Genomic DNA, 9,922 nt, shown 5'->3' with positions numbered 1-9,922 from the left:
TATACAAGGTATTTGGAATAATTAACTATATCCTTCTCTCAACTTTGAACTACAATAGCTGCCATAAGTATAAGTAGCACTTCTGTGGATGAAACGAAGTTAAAGAGCAAAAGGAAAGACATAGTAATAGGAATAAGAAGACATTGAAGTCCCGACTGGATAAATATAATTCGTTAACTGATGCTGTTAGGACATCACCCCCGACTCTAGCAAAGCTCATGTAGCAACATTATTTCTGGCATTGACTCTTGACTACACTCGCTCCGTGGTGTATGATCCAAACACGATAACGTCATCTCATATGACTCACGAAACCCGAAATACACGTGCACGTTTCATGATCGTTCGGTTTACTGTCATTTTGAAATTCGTGAATCTACTCGATGGTGTACTTCTTTAATCTTCTTCCACTTTATCGTGCAACTTTGATCTGTTCGGCTTAATTGACTCATTTTCTTAAATTTTCTTCAAATGATATTTCAATGTTATTTACTACGTATTCAATTACTAAGCGTTTCATCACCTCTTTTATAACTTCAGAACGACTCGATGTTATTAACAATGTTGGAAATTGTCCTAATTGCACATTAATCCGGGTTTCTGATAGTTAATTAAGACTAGAATTGTCAAGTAGAATGAGCAGTATTTTATGAAAAATGACGAACGCTTCTGTAATATGTATCTTTACGATATCTCGTCGCTTTTATTTTCTTCTATTTTCATCTCCAGCTTCTATATTACCTTAACTCTCGCGGGCCGAACTAACACGAATTCCACGTGAATTTGCAAAATCGATCGTCCTTGCGCGTAAAAGAATCACGCGAGCGCAAGAAGACGGTCGCGTATTCGAAAAAACTTTCGCGTTCTCGGAAAGATTTGCAAGGCAAAGGAAAGGCCGACTGTGTAGCGAAAGAGGCAAGCAGAGATTAAGAGGAGAAGACGAAAGAGGAAAGCACGGGGAACGGGATAACTGCTCTGTTTGACGACGTTGCCAGAATATTAATGCAGTCCGTGTTCGACTCCGCGAAACAAACTGCGTCGCGCCAAAAACTGTCAGTGAGTCAATCCGCTTCGGGTCGTCCCGACTATTTCGTAATCCTGTGTAGGCAACGAATATTCACGGCTACGCTCGCTCGACAAGCTTGATCCTATTCTGATGCCTGATAAATCTTGACGTGCCAGTTCGAGAATGCCAGAACACTTCGTGCAATCCTTTCTCCATAGCGATCAAATATGTCGAAATAGTAACTGTTCCTTCTCAGCTTGTTCGAGAGAATTAACATCAACTTGCCGCAAAATGCAGAAGCATCCGTCAAAATGATTCACGGCGGGATGTCGTTCCTGTCGCAGAAATAAAGTTGGAAAATACGCTCGGTGCCATGTGTCGCGCGTCGATCTGTTATTAATATCCATCGATGATTTATAAATAGCGCGGGGAGGTTGCACTAGAATTTTCCAAGCACTTTTGACCTGCTCACTGGGAAGAGACGAATTAACCTGTCACCAGGGTTATCGAATATCTTGCACGTGATAAGTTATTTATTTCGTGAGCTCGGTGTTGTTTGCTGCATCGTTTCGGTTCTGTTGAAGACGAGTTTATGTGATAAATGAAAATAAATTCCGCTGATACGATAATTATTTCGTGGTTTTATAAATTTATTCATAATTATATCAATTACTAGGATCAGAGATAACAAATATTCCTATATTTACATATTCGATCATTCTACTCAAACAGAAACGAGCTATTTTACGCTACAAATGAAACAATGAAACGATCTATATGCTTATAATAACGGGATGGCTTAATGGTATTCTACATAAAAAATAACTAATCTTAATATTTTTAAAAAACTGTAAATTCTTATAGCGTGTATTAATCGCTTATTACAAATCACATATTAAATATGTAATAATTGAGTATTTCATTAGTCTGATGGAATAGTTAACTATGAATATCTTTAAAATATTCCGAAAGTACCACGGTGTTACGTAGAATACGTGAGAATCACGCGGTGAAAAATGTTAAAAGTATGTGATTCTCAGATTCGTCACTACAGTCTGGTAATCTCGTTAGTTACTAGCGAAGCCAGTTATCAGCACTTGATTCTCAGGCTTCATCCAAGCGAGAGCGCCGTGTATCTCCGGCAACGGTGAAAATCCTTTATCTTCAAATCGCCGGAGATAATTTGGCCGGTGTAGACACGGCAAATATCTGTACAAGAGATCGGAATAAGGGTTGGCGTGTGGGCGGCGATGGTGGAAAATCGGTGCACAGAAAGACTATGTAGGTTATAGGGGACGAGATCACTAATACAGAAGATGTTTGCGAACCTGTTAATAATGCTGCGTTTGCTCGCCAGGTTATTAGTAATGGCAAACACCTAAATTGTTCTGCCGTGGATTAGTAATAAGCGCAGCTGCAAAGTTGTAGCTGTACCCGTGCAAAGATTTTCTCGTTTGTCGATTTCGTGAATCGAAATACCGCCAGCTGTAAACTAATTCTCGTCGATCTTTATTTGTACACTTTTCTTGTGATCTATGGAAATAGTAGTAGATATTTTATCTATTTATTTATCAGTAGATGGAACGAAGTTTCTTTTAATACATAAAAATTAATGCGAAATAATAAATGAAACTCGTCTTCTATCGATCAACTTACCTTGATGAATCTTACTTTTTAATATCGTAGTTATGGAGAAGAATCACAAGGATTTGCTCAATACTTTTATTGTCACTATCTTATCTGCCATCTGATTTCTATAATTTTGTAAAGCTTAGAGAAATTGAAGTATTTATGAAACACTGCGATGAATTATCTTTTTCCCAAATCTAAATGCAGATACATACAATTACAGATACAATTCTTTTGCTAATGATTCTGCAAATTATTTTCTATTATCACCTCCATCTTATTGCAGTCTACTCTTGCTTTTTGTTATTTAGTCTTCTATCAATGTGTCAAATCAGTTACCTCCATCAACTTCTGATCTTCATAAATATCATTGCTGTTAATAAATCTTCCAGAGCAAAAACTTCCCACTTTTCAATCAGCAAACAGCGATAATCTCGCTGGTTTTGGTAAAATCACGGTAGAAAGTCACGTGTAATCCATCTTTAACGTAAGTTCGGCAGCATATCAAATCCGTGGCGAATTTGAAATTTCGATAACCAGCTGCATGTTTGTCGAAACATCGTCGAGATATCCGATAAGATCTCGTCGCCGTGCTGTTGGTAAGGCTTGCTGTGGTAAATTCTGTCGCGGAAGGCTACGCCTCCCCGACTTGCCTCGCGAAATACCTTTCGAGGTTGTGCACGCCGTATTCCGGTGGATCTGCCGTGAACACATCCGGCGAAAACTAAACTGATTTAGCTTTAAGCACGTTAGGACCCCTTTAATAGCTTATAGGTAAACAAAATTAACATATCTTAACAGCGTTAAGAATTTCCGCGTCCCCGCACCGGTGCTTGGCCCAGACGGCGGGGGTTAAAGGGTAAGTTTGTTAAGTAGCGCAGGATCGCGAAACCGCCATCAGCTATACGAAGACACGCGATACCGAAAAGACGCGATACTCGAGAGGACGCATCCTGTTTTCCCATGATAAGCGATGTTACCTTGTTTTTCTTGCCGACGATCGATATTCTTCTGATATTTTATTTTTTGTACAGATAAAGCTTACCAAAGTATTTGGACGCTTATAAACACTTTTTATGGATATATTATGTCCGTTATAGGAAATACTTTGAAATTACGCTAACACGAAGTTTGCGGCGAAGTTTGCGAAACAAATTTGAAAATAAACGTAGAAATTACAGGATATTTAATCGTGGAGATTACAAAAGTATTTAAACAGTCGATTGTCTATTCCGTTAATAAGTTTCAATATTCAGTTGGACATGTATTATATAGAGTCTGGTCATCGTGAAAAAACGTTTGCCTTTCATCTTTTCCATCTCCTTTCTTTTATACGATCGTTCGACACGAACAATGGCTGACAGAGCGAGTAGCCTTTAGAGCTTCCCACAGCAACAATTCAGTTTCTGGACGTCTTCAAAAGTTCGGGATACATTGGTACGTACAAGTATCGATGTTCCATCCGCGTTTGCAAATCGGCAGCAGCGTGCACGTTGAATTATTCAAGGGAGACCGGGCCTGATATCGCAGGTAGAACGCAGTAGCGGCGTTCGACGTCTTTCCACGAGACATTGGCGAGAGAAGAGCGAAAGCCAGGCTTGAACAAAGAGGAAGACACCAGCTACGAGCAGGAGAGGTCAAGATTGTCGCGAGTCTTGTGCGCGGCCGCGAGAGAAACGAGAAATTCCTATTTACATATTTATTCCACGAAGAAGATTCACCGGATAGACGGAAAATGTCGTGACGCATTATCGGGTCCTTTTCATGAGAAAAATTCCCGGTTGCTCTTTCCGTGACCGAGATATGTATGGCTGCTCTATCAAGCTCTACCACTGTCTTCCGTAACATTCTCTCTGACTGATCGAAACAGGGACAATTAGATGCAAACTTCAAGGTTATAAACGAATTGAAAATTACGCGGCAAATATACGAGTATAATAAGTCCATTTTTGTTCATTTTTCTAACTCTATTTTCCTTGGTAACTAACAACAGTACACAATTATTTTATTTCTATATAAACGATCTATAGAGTTTTGATAAATTTATTGGAAAATTTAATATTTTCTAGGGCCACTTATACTACGTTACGCGTACGAGAGGATTTCATTTAAAGATTTTACAAAAATGCATTACTGATGACGTAAATTACTTAACGTAGTTAATGTTAAATTTACTTAATGTACCAGTTGTACTTTTTCGTGTAAATTTCTATATTTTATTCTATATTTTATTCTATATTTATTGGTGCTGACAAAGTTTTCGTAGTGTCATATTTTCACTTTCCAAATGCGTTTAATTAATTATTATAGCGCGGATGACACTAATGGTTGGAAGAAAAACTTATATGGATTTATAAATTTAGTTTTATCACTCTTCTTCCAAATTTAATTTTCTCAGATTCTTAGACTGTCTGTGTTTCTTTATAGATTGACTAACTGATTTCCCAAACTCGTAACTTTCCCAAACTTCGAATTCGTCTATTAATTATATTTTATGAGATTGAGATCTCGATCGGTTCGGTTTCCCATTTGGTTGGATAAATAAAATCGCAATTAGGCTAAAAGCTAATTAATATTGGACAGCTAATTTCGGGCATCGATCCGTTCTGGTCTGCATTTTTGTAAATGCTAATAATACCGTGAACGAATGTCGAGTTGTACAGCTGTCAGGTATGCCCACCTGCTGATATTTCGAATCGAAAATGAAGTGGACAGCGATCTTGGTCCAGTCAACCATCAGAATCATTATATCCTGCCTTAACTAAAATTAATTGGAATTTGTTACACGTTTTGGTTAAACTGCTGCTTTTAGTTAATTGAATAATTCTTCATTACACGTTGAATCACTTTCACTAAAAATAACGTAATGATGCTAATGATTAAATGCTATTTAACATCTGCCAGGTATAAACACGTGCCAAGAGAATAGTACGTACAAAAGAATAGCTTTCGAGCTGGAAAGAATAGTTATTTATTTGAGGTTCGATTATCTCGCGTAAGACCACCTACAGCGATTTTCTCATAACTCAGTTCTCGTGGATAGTCGGTAAAAAATAGTAGAATATCTTTGCGCTTATCCATTTTCTCACAGATAACAGTCAATGCTTCGAGATTCTCTTATATTCAGCAATAATGTAGTATATACGCTATGATTCATTCGTATTCGAACACTCTGGTAGAGTTGTAGATCAAGTTTGCTTTGTTTTCAAAGAGAATGTTATATCTTCCATTTAAGAATATGAAATTTTATTATAGAATGTCGAATCTAGAAAATAGAAAGATAATCGCTTCTCCAAGATACGTGGCTAGATTTTTATAATTAAAATTATTCCAATTTGGAACTTTGTATGAATTTTATACTTTCGATGAACATTTTATACAAAAATCACTGTATGCTGCTCTTCTATCAGTTTTCAATTTGCTTAACACGTGTTTCTGTTCGAGCGTTGATACAGTGAAAGTGCGAGAATAAATAGGCGATAAGTGGATAAAACGAAAGACACCAGAAGAAAGGTGAATAGGATAGAAAAAAAAGGATGAATCCTGGGACCCCCTACGCACCATCGTTCGGCTATTTTTCGGTGCGATCGTAAAATCTAATGGGCACATAAACCGTGGAAAAAGAGCTTCGGCATAAAAAAGAGAACCGTCAGCGATAGAATCGTTATTAATACTTTATGTTAATTACCGCATCGTTTGGTTCGACGAACGGCCTTAAATCGAGTTGCTAAAGAGCCATGCTGGATCGTAAATTCGTTGTCTCGGCTTGACTCTCGATTAAAATCTGCTTTCAAGAGACGTCTACTGCCCCCCTCCCCTTCTCTCATTTTCACTACCTTTTCAGCATTTCGACTTTCCTATCAATCTAATTTATTTATCGGATATACCATTGGAATAAACGTCATTGTGGAGTCGATTAAAATCCTTGAGTTATTGTCGCCATTTTCTGTTTCTTCGGTTTTCGGGACAAATCTTTAGAATCGAAATACAGAGTTTCAGGTTTGGTATTAAAAGACGTCGATTTTGAAAAGCCACAGGATACACGAGAAATATATTTGACTAACAGTGATTAAGAATCTGAACAATGTTCAGTTAAGAAAAAGAAAAAAGAAGAAGGTAAGGGAAAAAGAGGAAAGGTGCACACGCATGTAATGATTTTTCATACTGGGTGTTTCGATCAATGACATTTCATTCTATTCTTCCATAGTCAAAGTCATCCTTCATCCAGACATTTTGCAATTAAATTATACTTTAACTCATTTATAGATACGGTACTTGTCAAAAATGTTCGTACAAAGTTTCTAAAGTCTTAAAAATGTTGAGCACTTCGAAGATTTTGTTCGGAAAAGGATGATGAGTGGCCACGGTTTAGGAGAAAGTGGCAATTGAAAGACAGGAAGAGGAAAACCGTGATGGAGGGAGAACCAGCAGAAGCCGTAAAACATATATTAAAGCTACCACCATGAATATGCATGTCGTCCAGTTTTCAATTTTGTGCGAATACTTTCTCGGTTGCTGCTTTCCTTCCTGCCTCTTTCGAAAGTTTTACGAGCCGTAAAGGGAGCACCGGCCATTTCTGTCCTTGGATTAGTCGCAAGTGGACTTGGCTTCGTGGCTTATTAGCTTCACCTTTCGCACATTGTATCGTACTATGTATATTTCCTGCATCGCTTCTCCTGCGGCCCTCCCTTCCGGCATTTTCTTACTACGAACTACGTATCTCCTTGAAATCTAATTTCCCTGCTAATCTTTAAGTTGTGTTATAAATATGCAAGTATTAGGCTATAAACGATATAATGGATCCGAATGTTCGAGTGTACGGATTAAAACAGTCTGTAGATTGTTAAGGGTCGAGCATAAAAATTTATAAAATTTACAACAATCGCGAAAAATAAAATAGGGTTAACTCGTGTGGATACTGAAACCAATCTTTTTAATGTAAAATGTAGTTTCCTATTTTTTAACTCTGTTAAGCTCGTGGTCGGTGTTTTAGATATACATAAATTCTTTCTATAAATGTTTTTTACAAGCACGTTACAAAACTATTCAGTGAACGTCGAACATCAGCATAGGAGTACTGTACTTTCGTGGTCGAGCGTGAAAATTGACTAAACACGCCGGGCATATTAAAAGAATTAGGTAGAACCTAATTCTTCTATTATCTGCCCTCATATTTTTTCGACAAACCCAGTGACAAATGTATTAATCAATAAAACCAAAGATTTGACATCGTTAAAGCTTCGTGCAAAAAGATACGATACATTAATTTACAGATACAATTAGCTAATGTGGAACGCAATCAGTTACACAATAAGTGATTGCAAACACATTTTGCAATCCCTAAAATACAAATATCTCTTCAAACTATCTGGAACTTCAGCCAAACCAAACTCTTACCAAAGTTTCGTTACACATAGAACCGAACTGTGCATAGCTGGAAGTCTTGCCGTAACCTGGAAACGAGGCAAACCATTGAACAAAAGGTACGTGGAAAGTGGAAACAGAAGAGGGTTCGAATTCTTAGCGGCGATAATTTAACAGTCAATTAGACGGTATTCCGCGAGTTGCCGAATTCTGGTCGACGATCATATCGATCGGCGAGCGTTATTTTGCTGAAATCGCTGTCTTCGTACGCGCTTCGAGTTCGACTGGTAACCGTCTCTCGGTTCCTAGTCCGATTTCGCCCTTCGTTTCGTCCATTCTCTCTGCATTTCAGGAAGATTCGACTGTGAACGGTTGAAAGCCACCGCCGCTGCCGCTGCCGCCGCCGCCGTGGTGCGATCCCTGCCCCCCACCAATCCAACACCGCCACCACCACCTTTCACCCCCTCGTAATTGTTTGATTACTCAGCACGGTGCTGAGCCACGGTTAAACTCAAACTAAGGCCTTCGCCAAGATTGTTCCGGCTCCACGAGCGATGGTTAACGTAAGGCTGGTGCGTCGAGCCGGCGTTATCGGGTATTACCGCCCTGGGGGAACGTTAATTAGCGATCATTAGTTAATTGATCGGCACCCGTCGGCGGTGCTCTTCCCGAACAGTTCAGCCGAACTGCACCTCTCTCTTCCCTCTACCCAAGCTTCAACTGAATTCCCATGTGCGTTCATCTGTTAATTCAAGTAATGGACAGATCTTGCTGATAATGTATGCCACGGACAAGAAATTACTGGTATTTTTGTATAACGACACAATGGATTAACGAAAGAACGTAAGTTTTAAGTTAGCCATTGACGGAATATGTCGTTTGGTCTCTTCGGGAAACAATTTATTTAAGGTAGAAGGTAATCGTATTTTTGTTTATGAGGAAGTGATACACGTACATGGAATTGCATGTTACGGTTAAGTACTTGTTAAAGGATTTCGTACAATTATCTATGATTGTAGATCTATACTTATTTAAAATAATTTCATATATACATCAAACTTAGCAGTATTCTTGAAGAGGTTAATGCCGAGATATAACAGATTTGGTGATTTTCTAACGATATAATCGTTCTATTTAGATCCTTCGTCTAGCAAAATAATGACACTAACAGAAATTCTATACTAATTCCTAGATGTACTGCTCCGTTATTCTCCTGAATTTTATGTTGATTGCACATTGTGAAAATCAGATTTTGAAAATTTTTTCAAACATTTGGAGAAGATGAATCGCTAAATACTCCAACGGAACCGGTTAATGGTAATCCAAACAAAACCCGATGTGTACGAAGCAAGGTGAATCGTAAATACCCCAAAGAATATCCCTGATTTCTCACGAGTATCTAACAAAATGTTACAACGAATAGAAATTCTTTGACAAAAGTCTGTGGAAAAGGTATCAGTTCGACATCGAGTTCTCGAAAGATTATTTTCCTCGGAGACACTACTGGATCTACCCTTTTATGGATGACTTAACCATAAATTCTCCTTTCAACTTTAATCTCGGTTCAGAGATTATTTCCTTCTGTCCAATACATCGATTTTCACTTTCGATAGATATTATTAAAATTGCAGCGGATATCTCAGATGCAACGTAATTGCCTTCGTTGAATTTTCTTTCCTTTTGTGCTGTGATATATATTTCAATTTTTATGCAGTCACGATATGGCGATGCTCATTGACAAACAGCTGCGATCAAACGTACAACACAAGGTATTGCGAGTAGCCGGTAATTGTTAATGAATAAATATAAGTCCGGGACAATGGAGTTCGTATAAAACCGGACGCGGCCGACAATAGTCCTCCGCCTCCTCGTGATCGTCATCGAGCGGCAGGTGATGTTTTGTTCCCTCGGCAGGGCTCGTTT

General features: G+C 38.4%; 1 long non-coding RNA gene across 6 annotated transcripts in view; it reads left to right on the top strand.

Annotated features, from left to right (window-relative positions):
• LOC143303169 (uncharacterized) overlaps positions 1–9,922 on the top strand; it is a 216,123-nt gene that overhangs the window by 137,531 nt on the left and 68,670 nt on the right. The gene's annotated exons all lie outside the window — the stretch shown is intronic.

The sequence above is a fragment of the Bombus vancouverensis genome, chromosome 9, assembly GCF_051014615.1.
Source record: "Bombus vancouverensis nearcticus chromosome 9, iyBomVanc1_principal, whole genome shotgun sequence".
NCBI lineage: Eukaryota > Metazoa > Arthropoda > Insecta > Hymenoptera > Apidae > Bombus > Bombus vancouverensis.
The sequence above is the reverse complement of the archived record's forward strand: the minus strand, read 5'-3'. Positions and strand labels throughout refer to the sequence as shown.